General features: G+C 43.7%; 1 protein-coding gene across 5 annotated transcripts in view; it reads left to right on the forward strand.

The window, feature by feature from the left end:
• Positions 1-8727: 8727 nt before the first annotated feature.
• PTPN5 (protein tyrosine phosphatase non-receptor type 5) overlaps positions 8728-15615 on the forward strand; it is a 77301-nt gene continuing 70413 nt past the window's right edge. The window contains exon 1 of one of the 5 annotated variants that reach the window (XM_085062921.1): positions 8728-8865. The gene's annotated coding sequence lies outside the window, so the exon portion shown is untranslated. The other 4 variants (XM_085062925.1, XM_085062920.1, XM_085062922.1 and 1 more) reach the window with 4 other exon arrangements.

The following is a 15615-nucleotide window of genomic DNA, read 5'->3' on the forward strand; positions in this document are numbered from 1 at the left end:
TGAAGCTCTCTGCCCAGCTGAAGTTTGGATGACCTTTCTGTTTCTCTTGCTGAATTCCATGGTCAAGTGCCATATGGATCCCATGTCAGCTACTCCTACTGTGAGTGTCACATGCACCAACTGGTGTGCTTTCCTAGGCACTAGATAATGGGAATGGCTTCTTTCTTTCTCATGAGGTTATTACAAAACATTAAAATTCTATGTTTCTTGCAGTATATAAACTCTAACAGAGTGGAGAGGTAATAAATTACATGGCAGACAGGACTGTTAAACAATAGCAATAAGGGTCTGCAAAGACAGCTACTCCCAACTGGCTAGTTTTAGTAAAAGAGGCTCAAATCAAGTATTCCTCAAAATGTATATTTGTACTCTCTATATTATTTTTTTCCAACTGCAAGTAAATCAGACTATCTTACGGTTATTTGTGCAGAAGGTTTGTGTAACAACAAAAAACAGGCTAAGAATTAAAGATTATGCATTGTGAATTAATGTATGCATTAAGAAGACTGATGACATAAATAAAAGGTTTATGCATCTATTCTGTAAATGGCATTCTACAAAAATGCTGACATATACTGCAAAAGGACTAGAAAATTGTCTAAGTTACACTAGAAAACTTTCACTTGACATAGACCATTATTCAGTTGTTTTCATTGTCATTCTTGATTATTAATACTTTTCAAACGGGGAAAACTTGATTCATAAGCTCCCATATGTCACAGCTTGGAGTAACCTTTGAGCACTGCCTGGTGAACTGGCTTTGTCACAACAGGCAGAAAGAAAGGGTGCTGCTGCTGGCAGTTCAGCAGAGCTAAGTGACAACGAGACTGGGAACGAATACCAACTAGAAGAATTCAAAGAAAAAGCTTGACAACAGCTTCAGGTGCCAGACAAAGCAGTCTTGCAGAGCATATGCCAACTTCTGATGACTACACGCGATATGCAGGTCCTTGGTTTCTTAATCAAGTTATTTTCAGCAAAGGGATATATCTTGTCTTTATGTTACTTGCCGTGACATATGAATTTAAATTCCTAGTTGATTATATGCCCCGAAACCTAATTAAACCAGAGACAAATCTTGTCTTTTACCAATATACTAAAGGCATTTTTTGAGACATCAAGACACCATTAAAACCAAAGGAATTATTTTCTGTGGTGGTGGTCTCCTAGAAATACAATGCTGAAATTATCTCTGCTCAGGGTACTGATCATAAGGCCCTAATCAGTTTGATTTCCCTGGCTCAGTATTTTGGCCTGCCATCCCTCAAGGTCACCATTATTCATATACATCCTTTACATGTCTATGTACAACCTTAATTGCTGTTATATACTAGCAATGGATGAACTCTAGTAGCAAAGGATATTTATCACAGACACATGGAAATCTTAAGAAGTATCAGAGAAATTAATACTTTTGGAATGAATTTTCTGAATTCACATATTTTCAAATATTTCTGACCACAGTAGGACTATTTCATGTCACAAGATACTTTCTATGAAACATTTTTCTATGGTTCTCTTGGACCAAATGTACTTGTTTGAGGTTTTGTCTCCAAGGATGATTTTGGACATAAATTTTCTCAATTCTGGATCAAGAGGACTATTAAATCAAACAGATAAACAGGTAAAAATCTTTAGCTATACCCAGCCATAGAGACTCCAGCTATCTCAAGTGTCTGTCAGTGCTGCTTAGCAGCAAGGCATGCCGTGAAAGGCTTGTTTACTAATATTTGCAAGACTACAACAGATGTACAAAATGAGCTAGGCTACAGTGAACATTAAGAAAGGGCAACTGATTGTTTAATCTAGAGAGAGGGAATTTGCTAGAAACACCACTAGCTGTTTGCTGGCATGGAAATTTTTATAGTCAAGAAAAATATTCTCTACAGAATCAGCCTTTCCTTTCAGATTTGTGCTTTTGCCCCCCTGAAATCACTGAAGCTGGACTGTGGATTTTTATATATATGAAGGTCTGGCTGGTGAGTGCTGTTGGTTTTGCCAAAACTTTTGCAATTTGACTGTTTGTATGTAAAATACACAACAGCAAGAAGGGAAAATGCATGCAGAGACAATGTTTTGAATGCTGGATATGGACAGGAGGGATCCTGCAGAGATTAAATCAATCCAGGGATAAGTGGGGTACTTTAGTGCTTCAGGAAGCTTGATGTGTATTAAAGGGCAACCTTTTAGAGTTGACTGTATACATCTCATTGCTTTCTTCATGGCTAGGTTTACACAGCAGCCATTAGTCCTTTTTCTTATTGGCTAATACAACAAATTTTCAAGCCTGTAAGTATATACCTATATGAAAATAAAGATGTGAGATACTATCCTTCTCAATTTAGATTGCATCTAAAATCCAGCTCCTGTAGTTTCATGCTTTTACTTGTAAGAGTCTCATGTGCTTTGTTATGACTGAGCCCTGTTCAATGGGTATAGAAAACTACAATCCTGGCCTCAGAAATTTACTTTCCCATTTAGAAAAATATACTTTAATCAGTGATAACAAATATCAGGGGAAAGAGGACGAACAATACAGGGGATAAGATTAGGCAACTACATAAATTAACAAAATTATTTTGATTTGAAAATTTCCCCATCAAATCTTGATACCTAGTATTTCATTAAACTTTTTTAATAACCCTTTCAAAATCAGGCTTGCCCAGCTGAGCAATCCTGAACTCTCAAGAGTGCCAAAAAGTGATTTGAAATTTTAAAGGCACTGCATTTGTGGATTCTGTCTCAAACTACCTCCCAGGACCTGACACCAACAATGCATAAAACACCCAGTGATTTCTGTAAGCAGCCTCAAGTTGAGTAGCCACTAATAGCAATGGTCCCACAAATACCAGCTGCTTTTGGAAGTATCTGCATTGTCGATTTATTTTAGTTCCTTTTTAGATTCACACATACAATGATCTTTAGCTCTTTCACTTCTCATTATCAGACCCCTTTTTAAAAGCATACACTCTCACAGTATCAGAGCTCTTATTCTTTCCTCCAGCAAATGTCTCTCATGCTGTAGCTATAGAGGTCTGCAGGCCTGATCCCCTGAAAACATCCTGCCATCAGTGTAGTTTTTGTCCTCAAACAAGGAATAGCAAGCTGCCATTCTGATTTCCTCTGAGCCATATGCTTCAGCATCTTGAACGCATCCAAGCCAAGACTTCCTTTGCTTTGCTTGAACCTCTGAAATGAGATAACATCCCAATAACAGTCCCAATCTTATACTTCTGGATTTTTTAAATCTGACTTTTGTGCAAATTGAGGTTTATAACTCAGGCAGAAATTACGCTCCCAAAGTTTTGAATCTGACCGTGTTAACCTTCTGCAGTGTGCATTTATCAAAATAGCTGCTGGTGACAAAGCTGAGAGGGGAAACCCCAGGACATGCACCATATGGTGACAGGGACAGCAACAGAAACAGTAAAAAAACAGTAATTACTAATTAAAATAATTCTTCATGGTTTCAAAATGGCTTGTCCAGGAAGTATTAATAACTGCTGGTTAATCCTTCCTTGTGACTACTTGATTTTGAATAAACGTATCTCTTTCTTAACTTTGGGAAAAGTTTTTTTTTTCCTCCTTCTGCCTTTTTTAACATTTGAAGTATAAGTAGTATTATAGTAACCATGGTATCCTGATGACATAATGGTTACCATGAGAACAAAGCTGAAATAGTGTCATCAGAGCCCCTTCTCTCTGCTGTGTTGAGTTTTCTATTTAATAGAGATGGCCAAACTGCTGCCACCAAGCCTGGCCAATTCTATCTGGCTTCATGTTTCAAAGCTCATAAAAGCAAAGCTGCCCTGTGCTGCTGCTGCCTTCTACCTTGGTAGAGTTAGTTTTGCTTCAGGGCAGCTGTGCCACCAGCTTAAAAGTCTGCATAGCAGGCAGGTAAGAGGATGACTGTTGTAACAGATTCCCCCAGGACGGTGGAATTTGTCATGTCCCTGGGCCATACTCCAGTATAGCCCTTGGCCACGTGCAAAATGGCAGTTCTTGGTCTCCCCTTGCCAGATAAACCATATTTTGAATAATTTTTGCTTAACTAGAAGAAGTGCTAGAAGATTTCTCTGCTAGCCTGTACAGGGTCTCTCAGTGCATGATTGTCTGTGGTCCAGTCCTGCAATAACCTCTGTCTAGAGAGTGCTCTGCACCCACAAAGGAATCTGCTGGCCACTGCCAAAATGCTGTACCCAGAGGGTAGCTCCACATTCAGACAAGCAAAAGCTATTCCCAGCTAGTTTCCTCTGAGAAGATCCTCTCTCTTTTACTGCAAAAACCGCTGGACATGACTCACTGCATATTGTTTGTTCATTTTGCTATATATATTTCCCAAATGCTATTTTAAGTTGCATTTCTCCCTTATGCTCCTACCAAGTTTACTGCATGAAAACAACCCTCTAGTTTTAATTTCATATTTAACCAAAACAAATGTGGTGTGGCTCTGTTCACTTCAGTAAAACTATTTGGATTTATATTCTGCATGCAGATTTAAGAAAGTTGGTGAGAAGGAAAGACGGAAGGCACTACAAAACAAAGGGGCCAACCAAGCAGGTAGCATTTCATACCAAGCTCATTGCATTTTGCCTATAACAAAATGTTTCCACACCAACCCAATTCAGTTCCTGCAGATGGTTCACATGGATTTTCTTCCTCCTCTAACCAGAACCCACTGCACAGGCTCTTCCTAAAAATTCTGGCCATAACATTTCAATTGTAGACCCTTTTCAGTACCTACTACCCAGAGCGTTTCACACAGTTCTTCCCTTCTTCTTTGCCTTCACCTTCTTGGAAAATCAGGATACATACAAAGTCATTATCAAAGACTAACTGTAAATATTCCCCCTAAATCCATAGGATAGTTTAAGTTGATATCCCTCTGAACAGCAGCCCCAATGTGGTTTTAATTGTGAAATGAGGGTACAGTCTGTCCCCTCGTGTAGGTCATTGACATTGATGTTAAACAGCATCTGCCCCCGAGGGACATGCTAATGAGTTACCAGATAAATTTTGAATTGTTAACTCCTACCCCTGAAACCCTGGGGCTCAGCCAATTTTTCACCTGACTGTTACTCCATACCTCTCCAATTGTCTACAAGGACACTTTAGGAGACTGAGTCTCAGAATCCCAGAATGGGTGAGGTTGGAAGGGACCACAGGGGGTCATCTGGTCCAACCTCCCCGCTCAAGCAGGGTCATCCCAGAGCACATGGCACAGGATTGCATCTAGATGGTTATTATCTCCAATGAGAGAGACTCCACAATCTCTCTGGACAATCTGCTCCAGTACTCAGTCACCTGCACAGGACAGAAGTTCTTCCTCATGTTCAGGTGAAGCTTCCTGTGCATCAGTTTCTGCCTGTTGCCTCTTGTCCTGTTGCTTGGCACCACTGAGCAATGCCTGCCTCCATCTTCTTGCCACCCTCCCTTCAGATACTGACAGGCACTGATGGGGTACTCTCAGTCTTCTCTTCTTGAGGCTGAACAGGCCTAGCTCCTTCAGCCTTTCCTCATAAGAGAGATGCTCCAGACCCTTAATCATCTTTGTAGCCCTCCACTGGACCCACTCCAGGAGCTCCATGTCTCTTTTGTACTGAGGAGCCCAGAGCTCAGCACAGTACCCCAGGTGAGGCCTCACCAGGGCTGACAGAGGGACAGAATCACGTCCCTCAAACATGCTCTTTCTAATGCATCCCAGGATACCATTTGCCTTCTTGGCCACAAGGACACACTGGTGGCTCATGGACAGCTTGTTGTCCACCAGGACCCCCAGGTCCTTCTCTGCAGAGCTTTCCAGCAGATCAGCCAAGGTCAAATGTGTCTCACATCCAACGGGTCAAATGGGAAATAAAACCCCAAAAGTCATTTACAAACCAGATGGACTAGACCATGAAATCAAATGGACATAAACAATAAACAAGGACACAAATACAGCAGCGCATCAACTTCAAGTGTTACAATTTCCCAGCTCTTCCCACCTCAACCCTTACCCAGGATCTTTAAGAGCTGCCTTGGACAAAGTACAGTGCATGCACTTCACTCTAAGCCAGGTCAAACCTTTGTACAAAATTCACCAATAGCTTCTGCTCTACAGCTGTATCAGTGGGTGCCCCAAAATTATTTAAGTAGCACCTTTTGAACACTACTTCAAACCGGCTCAACAGTTGTGCTTCACTGAAAGTTCAACCCTGATCCCAGCTGTAATCCTGAGTCAGCAACCTCTGCCTGCTAGCAGGGAGCTGCTGCCAGAGTCAACACTGAAGTCCCTGGCATGGCTGGCAATAAACCCAGCTCCAGATCACTGAATCTCCACCCTCTGCCCCATCTCTGATGTTGGCCTCACCACAATCTCACACTTAAACCCTTCCTAACTGCGTCAGGGTGACAAAACACCAGAACAAACCCAGATTGCCACCAGCCTAACTCAAGCTCATCATGCCCTCGTGGCTCAGCCGTGTACCCAATCCCAAATTATGGCCCCTTTTTTCCTGATACAATTTTAACAGCAAGTAGGTGGTTGACCAATTTCACCGCATTCTCTGCAGAGAACAGTTGGCAGTGTACAGGGTACCCAAATTTTGTTATTCAAAATCAGTTGAGGCAGATTTGGGATGTTTTTCAGTGAAAAACTGAAGAGAACCACATGTGGTTTTAGCGTCAGACCTTCTGCACTTTGGTAAGCCCAAGTAGCAAAATGCTTTCTCAGAATAAAGCAGAGAAACCCTACTGCCTCTCAGCTCTTTGCTGCTGCTGGCCCCAAAACCCTGCAAAGCTACTGTGCACACCACGGCGGTGAGCAACAGATGGCTGGTGCAGTAGCTAGGAGCATTTAGTAATAAAGAAAACCAATTCCATGGTCCACTGCAGTCCTTCTGAACTCTCAGAGGTGGGCCCATCACAAGATGATTCCAGGTTTTCACAACACTGACTTTTGGAAGGGAAGACGATACTGACCTAGTCCAGTAGTAACTGATGAGTTTAGTTTGTGCCTTACATCAAACTGACTCACCCTGCACTGATAGCAACTCGCAATTCTCTCTTAATTGGGAAAATCACTAGGATAGTACTCACTGCCAGAATTCTGGGTCATAAAGTCATTCTCTGACTCAGAAGAAGGTTTACAACAGCTGTGGCAGTGATATGTACTGTAGGTGAGTCATGTTGAACTATTACCACAAACACAAGAACCTTACAAAACAAATACATAAAGGATTGCACTGACCTATCTAAATTATAATGATACATTCATTGTTCTATAGCAAAAGACTTGACAATGCTTTATTGTGCACTCTGTTTTCAGGAACACAATATTTAAAAAATAAAGCTACTAAGATGCTTCTCTCCACAGGAATCAAAAGCAGCTTTTTTTAAATTGAGAGGCTAAAATTTTAGCTGATATAAATTTTCTGGTAGGCATTAAATTTGTGGAGGCATACTGGTTTAAAACAGCTCAGAATGTGATTCTAGATTCATGGGATGAAACCCCATGTTTTTTGATTATGTAACTGCAAATGCAGATATGTCTCAAGTGCAGCATGCAATGTATGTACCAGCATATAACAAAATATTCCATGCATATTCAGAAGTAGAAAATGTTCTTTTCAATTTAAATTGTATGAGATTTAAATTGATGAATACTACTGGGTGTTCCAGTAAAGAATTCCAGCGAATAAAATCAAGAAAATTAAATTAAATATTAATTAAAGGAATTACTGATCTTCAGCAAGCCAATACTGAGGCAACTTCAGTGACTTTGTATGCCCCCACTACCCGAACATTTAACCCTTTGACTGTGCAGTAAGGCTACTGAAACTAATACCACAAGTCAAACTCAACAACAGTAATGCCAAAGCACTGGGACAACCTCTGGTCTCCAGCCAGATACTGTGAAGTGTGTTTTTAACAAGTCACAAGCATTTTTGGGACAACTGATCTGAGGAGAAAAAAGGATTACAGGGCTACCCCACCGTACCAAATAATCACTGGGAAAACCAAGCGGGCTTAAAATGAACTTAGAGATGGTTTCCTCCCTCCTATTACTTCTGCACAAGAGTCCTAGGTCAGGTTATTAGGTGCTGGGATTTTCTGAGTATAAAATGAACTGCCTTTGGTGGAGCAAACTGGGTTTTTAGATGACAAACCAGCCAGATGCTGTGGCATCTGTAAAGCCACAGTCGTGTCTCCGGCTTGAGAAGGCATCAACCTTCCACCTTCTGCACTGAGGGAACAAACCCAGTGGATGCATCGCAGTGTCTGTCAGGCCCCTCCGAGCACAGATGCCGGGGGGCCGCTGGCAGCCAGGAGCCCACAGCGGGGCCGAGGGATCCCCACACAGCCCGCGGCCCTCCCGCCCACCTGGGCCGACCAAAGCAGCCCGCCGCCCCCGGGCACCACTGCGGCAGCGGCTCGGGGGCCGGGCCGGCTGCTCCCGCTCGCTGCCTGCCTGTTTCATTCATGCTTTCTCCTTCGCCATCTCCCTCTCCGACTGAGGGGAAACGGGAGCGCGCGTGGGCGGCCGCTGGAAGGCTCCCTGTCAGTCAAGCGGCCGAGCTGAAAAGAAGGCGAGCGAGGGAGAAGGAGGCAGAACAGCTTTCCCGGGGGAGGGGGCGGCTGTTGTCGGCTGCCAGCCTCGCAGCTCTTCCCGGGGGGAACTGCAGAGACTGGGGTGGGGGGAAGGAGGGAGCGGTGTTGCACCACAGACCTTCCCGCCGGGGCGGGAAGCGGCTCTTCCCTGACGCTCGTCACCTGTGCCCCCCTCCCCACACACGCACCCAGCGGCGGCGGGGCGGGGGGCGGCGGCCGACCTGTCTGGCGAGCACCGGGCGCAGGGTCCGTGCCCCGGCGCTGTGGGGGCTGCCCGTACGTGTCTGCCGGGGCGGAGGGAGCGAACCCGGGGGGTGTCAGGGGTGGGGGGCATGTGAGGCGGCTCAGCTCTCCGCCGGACCGGGGAACTTCCTCAGGCTGAGGGGCGCTCCGTAGCGCCGGCACCAGCTGCAGCACGGGGGGCCGGTGAGCGGGGTTTTGAGGGGAGGCTCGGGGCAAGTTGCACGGTTTCGGCCGGGGGGGCGGCCCCGCAGAGGGCTGAGGTGGGCTGGCGCTCGGTACCGGCGAGCAGGGGAAGGGAGCGGGCGGCTGCCGGCGGGGCTCTGGTGCGGCGGGGCCGGGGGCTCCGTGAGGGAGAGCGCGCTGCCCCCACCGCGCCGCAGCCCTGCCTTTGTGCTCCCTCCGCACCTGAGCGCCGGGCCGGGAGGGGCGGCGCAGGTGGGGGCGGGCACGTCAGCAGCGGCGGCGCATCCCCGGAGCCGGGGCGGGGAGGTAAGGCAAGGCTGTGCCGTGCTGCGGCGGCCGCTCCCGGGGCTGCGGGGGACGGCTGCACGCCTGGGGGCTGCGCCTCCGGCCGGCGGCGGGGGCGGCGGGCAGCGCACGTCCCTCGCTCGGCTTTCCTCGCAGCCGTTTCCCGTTTCGTCCTGCTGCACACAGAGAGATGCAACAGCGGCAGCCCGGTCCCCCGGGGAAGGACGGGGCTCGGAGGTGGGCGAGTCGCATCAGCCCGGCCGGTGCGCGGAGGGACTACCGGGCGAGGGGCTGGGGCCGGGGGGAGCTGCCGGCGGTGCCTTCCCGCTCCCTGGCTGTCCGCGAAGCTGCCCGGAGCGCTGAGGGCGGCCGCAGCTCGGCTCCTCCGGCGCCGCTCGCACCCCCGGGGCTCCCGCTCCGCTCTGCTCCGCTCCCGCAGGGCCCGGGCACGGTGGCGGCGTGCACAAGGCTGGGCATTTTCCCCGCCAGAGACCGCCGAGATACGCGGAGCAGATGCTGGTGTGTGCGCTTAGCGGAGCTCTCTCGGGAAGGGCTGCGGGATTTGGAGGAGGCTGCTTGCGAGCCGGCACAGCCGGCTGTTAACTACCGGCTGCAGTTAAAATTTTAGCAGCAGCAACAGCTTTGCGATGCTTTCCGGGAATGCTGCTGCCTGGGAGCTGATGTTCCAGGCGACCCGCGGTACGCCGCCGCTCTCTCTCTCCTAGATGGCAGTGCTGAGAGCAGGATAGTTGCCGGTGTAGGCGATAAAGTGTTGGGAATCTGGAGACCTGTGCAGCTGAATTTTGGTAGAGTTATGGGTGGAACAGAAGAGTATTCACGTGTGCACTGTGAGCTTATTTGCAATTAAGACAATTTTTTTTTTTTTCGAACTTTACATATGGTTATCCTGTTATGCAATTACGTTTTGGTGAGACTGTGATTGTTATGTTATGTGAGAAGGGAAAAACAAATTTAGCAGGTTAAGCCTGCTAAATTGTATTGCAGCATTATTTACCAAGTTGCCGAGGTTCGGATCCAGCTCCGCTGGCTGCCACCTGATTGGCAACCATTTACAGCTGGTGATCAGGTTCTGTGTTTGTTTTAGAGCAATAAATCACAGATTCAGAAGAAATGTGGCAGTATTACCCTCTATTTTTCTTTTTTTTTCCTCTTCCAGAACGTTGCCTATACTGAGAAAGCAATTTCTTGGTTTGATCACAATGTTTTGTTAGTCAGTTTGAGATAATAACTTCCTGGTTGTATCAATTGTGCAGCTAATGGATCAATTTCAAATCTCAGACAGACCCAGAGCTCATGTTGATTTCAGCTCAAGTTGTGTGGTACATGACAGAGTGCTGAATTTTACTGTGTGGGATAGCTGAAGTAAATCTTCTCACTGCTTGCTCTACACTTCTAGTTTCTTCCTTTGGAGTAGCAGAATGTAGTGATTTTGCCAATGTTCCCATTGATATATTTGAGTTAGTGTTGTAGATCTGAAGCCAAGGATTGTTCAGGGGCTTAGTATGTGCCCATTGAGACAGAAAGTTTAGCCATTTGACTTAAATCTGGACAAAATGAACACTAAAACTCTTACTCTACATTTGCATATAATGAGTCTGAATGTTCTCAGTAGGCATGTGCAGAAAGGTAAGCACATCCCATTTGCTTGTTTTATTCCATTTGTTATAACTGAACCTGCATTTTTCTTTGTAGTATTGTGTTGTTGGTTTATTTTTGGTTGTTTGGTTTTTTTTACTTCTTATTTAGCAGTTTATGGTTTAAGGACTTTAAAGTGTTTGTCACTCCACTGCAGAAAGAGTTGCCAACTGGATGTCATGCATGTAAAACTAGAATAAGAGCCTTTAAATAGCAAGACCATCAATTTAGTAACAATTTGGTATGATAAATGGCAGAATACACAAAAAGAATGTAAATCTGAACAATTAGAGTGTGCACCTTCTGGTATTAATATTGGTAAGGTACAAAGCACAAAAGGCAAATAAACACATACAGCTTTTAAGCACCTAAACTGGTTTGAAATGGAAGAGTTGTTTTCTGTTATGTGGGTTTTTTTCTGTTACATGGTTTATGCTTTTAAAAAATGGGGGATGGGGGAAAGACCAGAGAAGTTTTTACAAGCATTTGTTTTGTCTTCTGGATCTCAAAATTCCACTATGTAGCAGGATGCTTTTCAGTATCTGCTTTCTCAGTATCTGGAAAGGCAGATGTTGCTGCAGCAGGAGCAATTTCACTGATTTGCAGCACAGTTAAAAAAAAAAAACAAAAAACCCTGTTCTTTCTGCCTCTGTCTAAAAAGGTTAACCATGCAGCTCTGTTTTGGGCTTGTTAACAGAAGAGATGAGACAGGGAAGTTAAGTTTGTTCAACACAGGGAGTGTAATGTGCACTTAGGAAATTTCTGTTTCAGGGGTAAAATTAGTAAATTTGCCTAACCAACTGAACTGAAGAGTTTAATTTGTCTGGCTCTGCCTCGAAATTGTCCACAGACCAACCCTTGCTGAAAGTCAGAGAGTTTTGCTAGGTTTGGTTGGTTGTTAGTTGCTTAACGAGATTACTCTGTCCTGTGGAATGTTGAGTCCAAAGGCAGAAGAGGCAGTGGAGACTACAGTCCTGTAGGTTTTTGTAGAGGAGCCTTTCTGACTTGAAGCTTTTTAAATGGTGCATGATGGAATCCCATGACTGAGAATTTTGCTCTCACATATCTTTTCCAGTTCCTTGCTTCCCGTGTGTAGGCCACAGCAAAGTGTGACTGATGAGACCTAAGACTCAACCTATGATAGAGCCTGTATTCTTGGTTTAAACTGATGCTTGGAGAGTTTATTTTGAGTTTTCAGAGATAATCTGTTTCTACTTTAGAGAACATTTGAGACTTCCTTGCAAAAAGAACATGCAAATCAAATTTAAGAACTGGAGGACTGATTTGCACTAAAGCATGTTTAGCAGAATAAGGCCATAAGAGATGTAGAATATTTGTGTTCTGAATGGATCCATGCTACCACACCGAGAGCAAGCCATAATATTCAAGAAGGGCAAGGGTTTTGAATATCTTTGGAAGGTCACAGTATTTTTTATTTCATGATGGAGCTCATGTTCTTTTAAGACTCTTACCTTAGTTCTGTGGAACAAAATTGTCCTGTGATTTTGAGGAACTTTAAAAGATAGCATGGTAATAATTCGCATATTAGAAAGCAGATTTAAGCTCCTGTGTTGTAAGAGTCCTGATCTGTGACCAGCTAGAATGACAGTAAGTGGTATGCTATTGGTTTGTGTTTTTTTAACTTAGTCCTTCATTGTTTAGTGACCTGCTGCATGTAACCTGACTTGTGACCTGTTTGGGGCAGGAGTGGCCTTTCCTAACTTGTTTCAGTGGGGCTCAGATCCTTGCTTGCACCTCTAAGAAAGGCTTGTAGTAGAAAGTAACAGTCTGACCCTGGTTTAATGTCATAAGTTGCTGCCCAAAATATTTAGTGTTTTTTAGAGTTGGATCTCTAGCATAAAAATTTTGTTTCTTGTTTTCTTTGTGATTCAGTATCATAGCTAGTTTCATTCTGTGTTTTACTTGTGTGTGTATGGGTATAACAGCTGGACAGTGCAGCTTTCTGTATTTTTATAGCAATTCTGTCCTGTGAACACAACTGCATATGCTAACAGGAGCTCGTTTTTGACACAAACTCACCCTTCAGGTATAAACAACTTACTTAAGTTATGAAGTGATTGTGACCTCTGTTATCTATAATCAGATAAATACCTTTAGTCATTGCAGTATGTAACAAAGCCATTTAGACCATCTTTTAGAAAAGAATTAAATGTATGAGGCTGGGCTCAAATAGCACTGAGTGCCAGCAAGAGTGAAAACTACATGTGATATATGTACACACATTTGTTTCGGATGTTGACTGTCTTCATAATCCTGTGTGCAAACTTGGTACCTCCAGATAGGCCACAGTTTCAGGCAGGTTTTGAAAGCTTCAATGAGAAGTTACCGATCACTGCAGTGTGCAGAGCCTGCTCCTCGCTAGTTTTGCCCACTGCCACACCCACAGCTAAACGTCACCATCTAAACTCTGTATGTGGATACACTGCTTCATTAAACTGCATAAGCTATGACAGTCTTAATTGCACTGCTTTTTAAAAATCATTTAAATTTTGTAGTCCATGTATCACTAGAATTGTTCTGCCCCTTGATTGTCCTCAGATCATGTTGCAATGAAAGTGCTGATGAGCACCCAGGACTCTGAAGGCAGCAGTTTTGTGCAAGATAAGAATGTTCCTTAAAGAAGCTGATGGAGGATAGAGCTCCAAAGTTCCTGGCAGACACTGACAGCATAAGATGTCACTGTAGTCTAGTCTGAAATTGCATGTCTGAAGGAGAACTGAATGTCCTTGACTTTAAAAGAAGTTTTTGCACTGGAGAAACTTGATAGTGGATTAGAGACTGCTTTCAGGACCTGTGTAGATATGTCTGTTTCTGTTCAGTTGCACTAATGTGACTATAGAGCAATTAGGTTTTCTCTACAAGTGAGTGTGCATTGAAGCACTCTACATTAGAGGAAGAAATGTTATTTATCCTGGTGAACCCGTGATCTGCACCCATCACTTCTGAATGACTTTGTTTCCAGAACTGCTGGAAATGGATGGTGTGAGCTGTACAATAATACTAGTTCCAAAGGGGTTTCTGCTTGGAAGCTGTGTATTCCAAAGATACTTGTTCACTTGCAGAAGTCTGTTTGAAATCTGCAGTTGACAAAGGTCATGAATGATGTAATGAAATATGCAAAATATCTCATGAATGATTTCCATACCTGTGCAAAATTTGTTTTAATCACTGAGGCCTTTTGCAGCATAGGGCCCTGTCAGTAGGGAACAGGTTGGAAATTGGGAGGCCAGGACACTAACACTGCTTATGATGCCCTGAAATACATTCCACAATTGTAACCACAATATTAAATACAAACCCCGTACTGTTCTTGGCAGGTAAATGATTGATCACTGCTCTGGGGAGAAACAAAAATCACTGGATATTTTAGTGGGCAAGTCCAGTGGACTTAGATTTTTCCATTTCAAAAAGTAGAAGAATCTTATCTCTGTCTTCCATTTCCTTTCATCTTCATTAAACAGCTCTTGTACAAAACAACAAATGCAGAAAGGGTCTTGCAACATACATTTCTGTTTGTAAGTAGGCAGTTATAAAATACTGTATCTCATTCCTATGAGACCCTGAGAGATGTGGGAGATGGATTTATATAATTGGGAAATGGAGGGCTAATTTACATATGGAAATTTGCTAACATTAGCATACCAAGCTTATTTTCCACACATGCACGGCCCTTACACAAACAGACTGTGAACGGGAACAGTATATGCCTAACTTATTTGGAATGTGTATTCTGGTGTGTAGCCCTCTGTAGACAGACTCTCAGATTTGAATTACTGTTGCAGGAGTTGGCAAAATCAAATCCAAACCTAAAGGAGAATAAAACAATGAAAGGAGCCCTTTAACAGAGCAAGTAGAGGTGTAGCAAGAGCACAAAGATCTTTGAAATATGTGTGTTTTGGCAAAGGTAATCATATTCATCTGTGAATCCAATATGAGAAATTATGGTTAAATATCCTCTTAAATATCCACTCCTTTGTCTGTTCTGCATATGTTGAGTGAACAGAATATTTTCTATTTAGAGGAATACTTTGTATTTACAGCTGTAGGTATTTCTTCATGTAATGATGTACCTTGTGCTACTAGTGCAGCAAAGTGACTCTGTGACTTTGGACTCGATCCTTGTGGGTCCTTTCCAACTCAGAATATTCTGTCATAAACATTTGTTACTTCTAGAAATGCGTGTTTACTGAAATCATGATTATATACCTAGAAACCCAGTGTCCCTAGATCCCATGAGTTCTGTGTGTCTGCATATATATAAATATATATATATATATCTGAATGCGAAGGGTACAGATAGAGATAACTCACATTAAGTGCTATTAAGAATTAGATGTTGAAAACTGGTGTATGAATAGCACTAGCCTGTAAACTTGTCAGTAAAATGTAAAATAGTTTTAAATAAATGGTGAAGGAGGAGTAGACATGAGATGGTGGGGGCTGTTGATTCAAAGGAACAACCAAGATGCTTGAAGGAAATTGACCTTTCAAAAAATAATTATTTGTTAAAAATCAATACGCAGTTTAGATTTTCTTTATAGTTTACAAGGTTTAAGTTATGTTTCTCATGTCACACTCTGAAGTAATTGCCAGTGGAGTATTTGCATTGTGGGACTGCATCAGCCTAGGAACTCATTG

The sequence above is a fragment of the Lichenostomus cassidix genome, chromosome 5 (assembly GCF_008360975.1).
Source record: "Lichenostomus cassidix isolate B80296 chromosome 5, HeHo_3.0, whole genome shotgun sequence".
Classification (NCBI taxonomy): Eukaryota; Metazoa; Chordata; class Aves; order Passeriformes; family Meliphagidae; genus Lichenostomus; species Lichenostomus cassidix.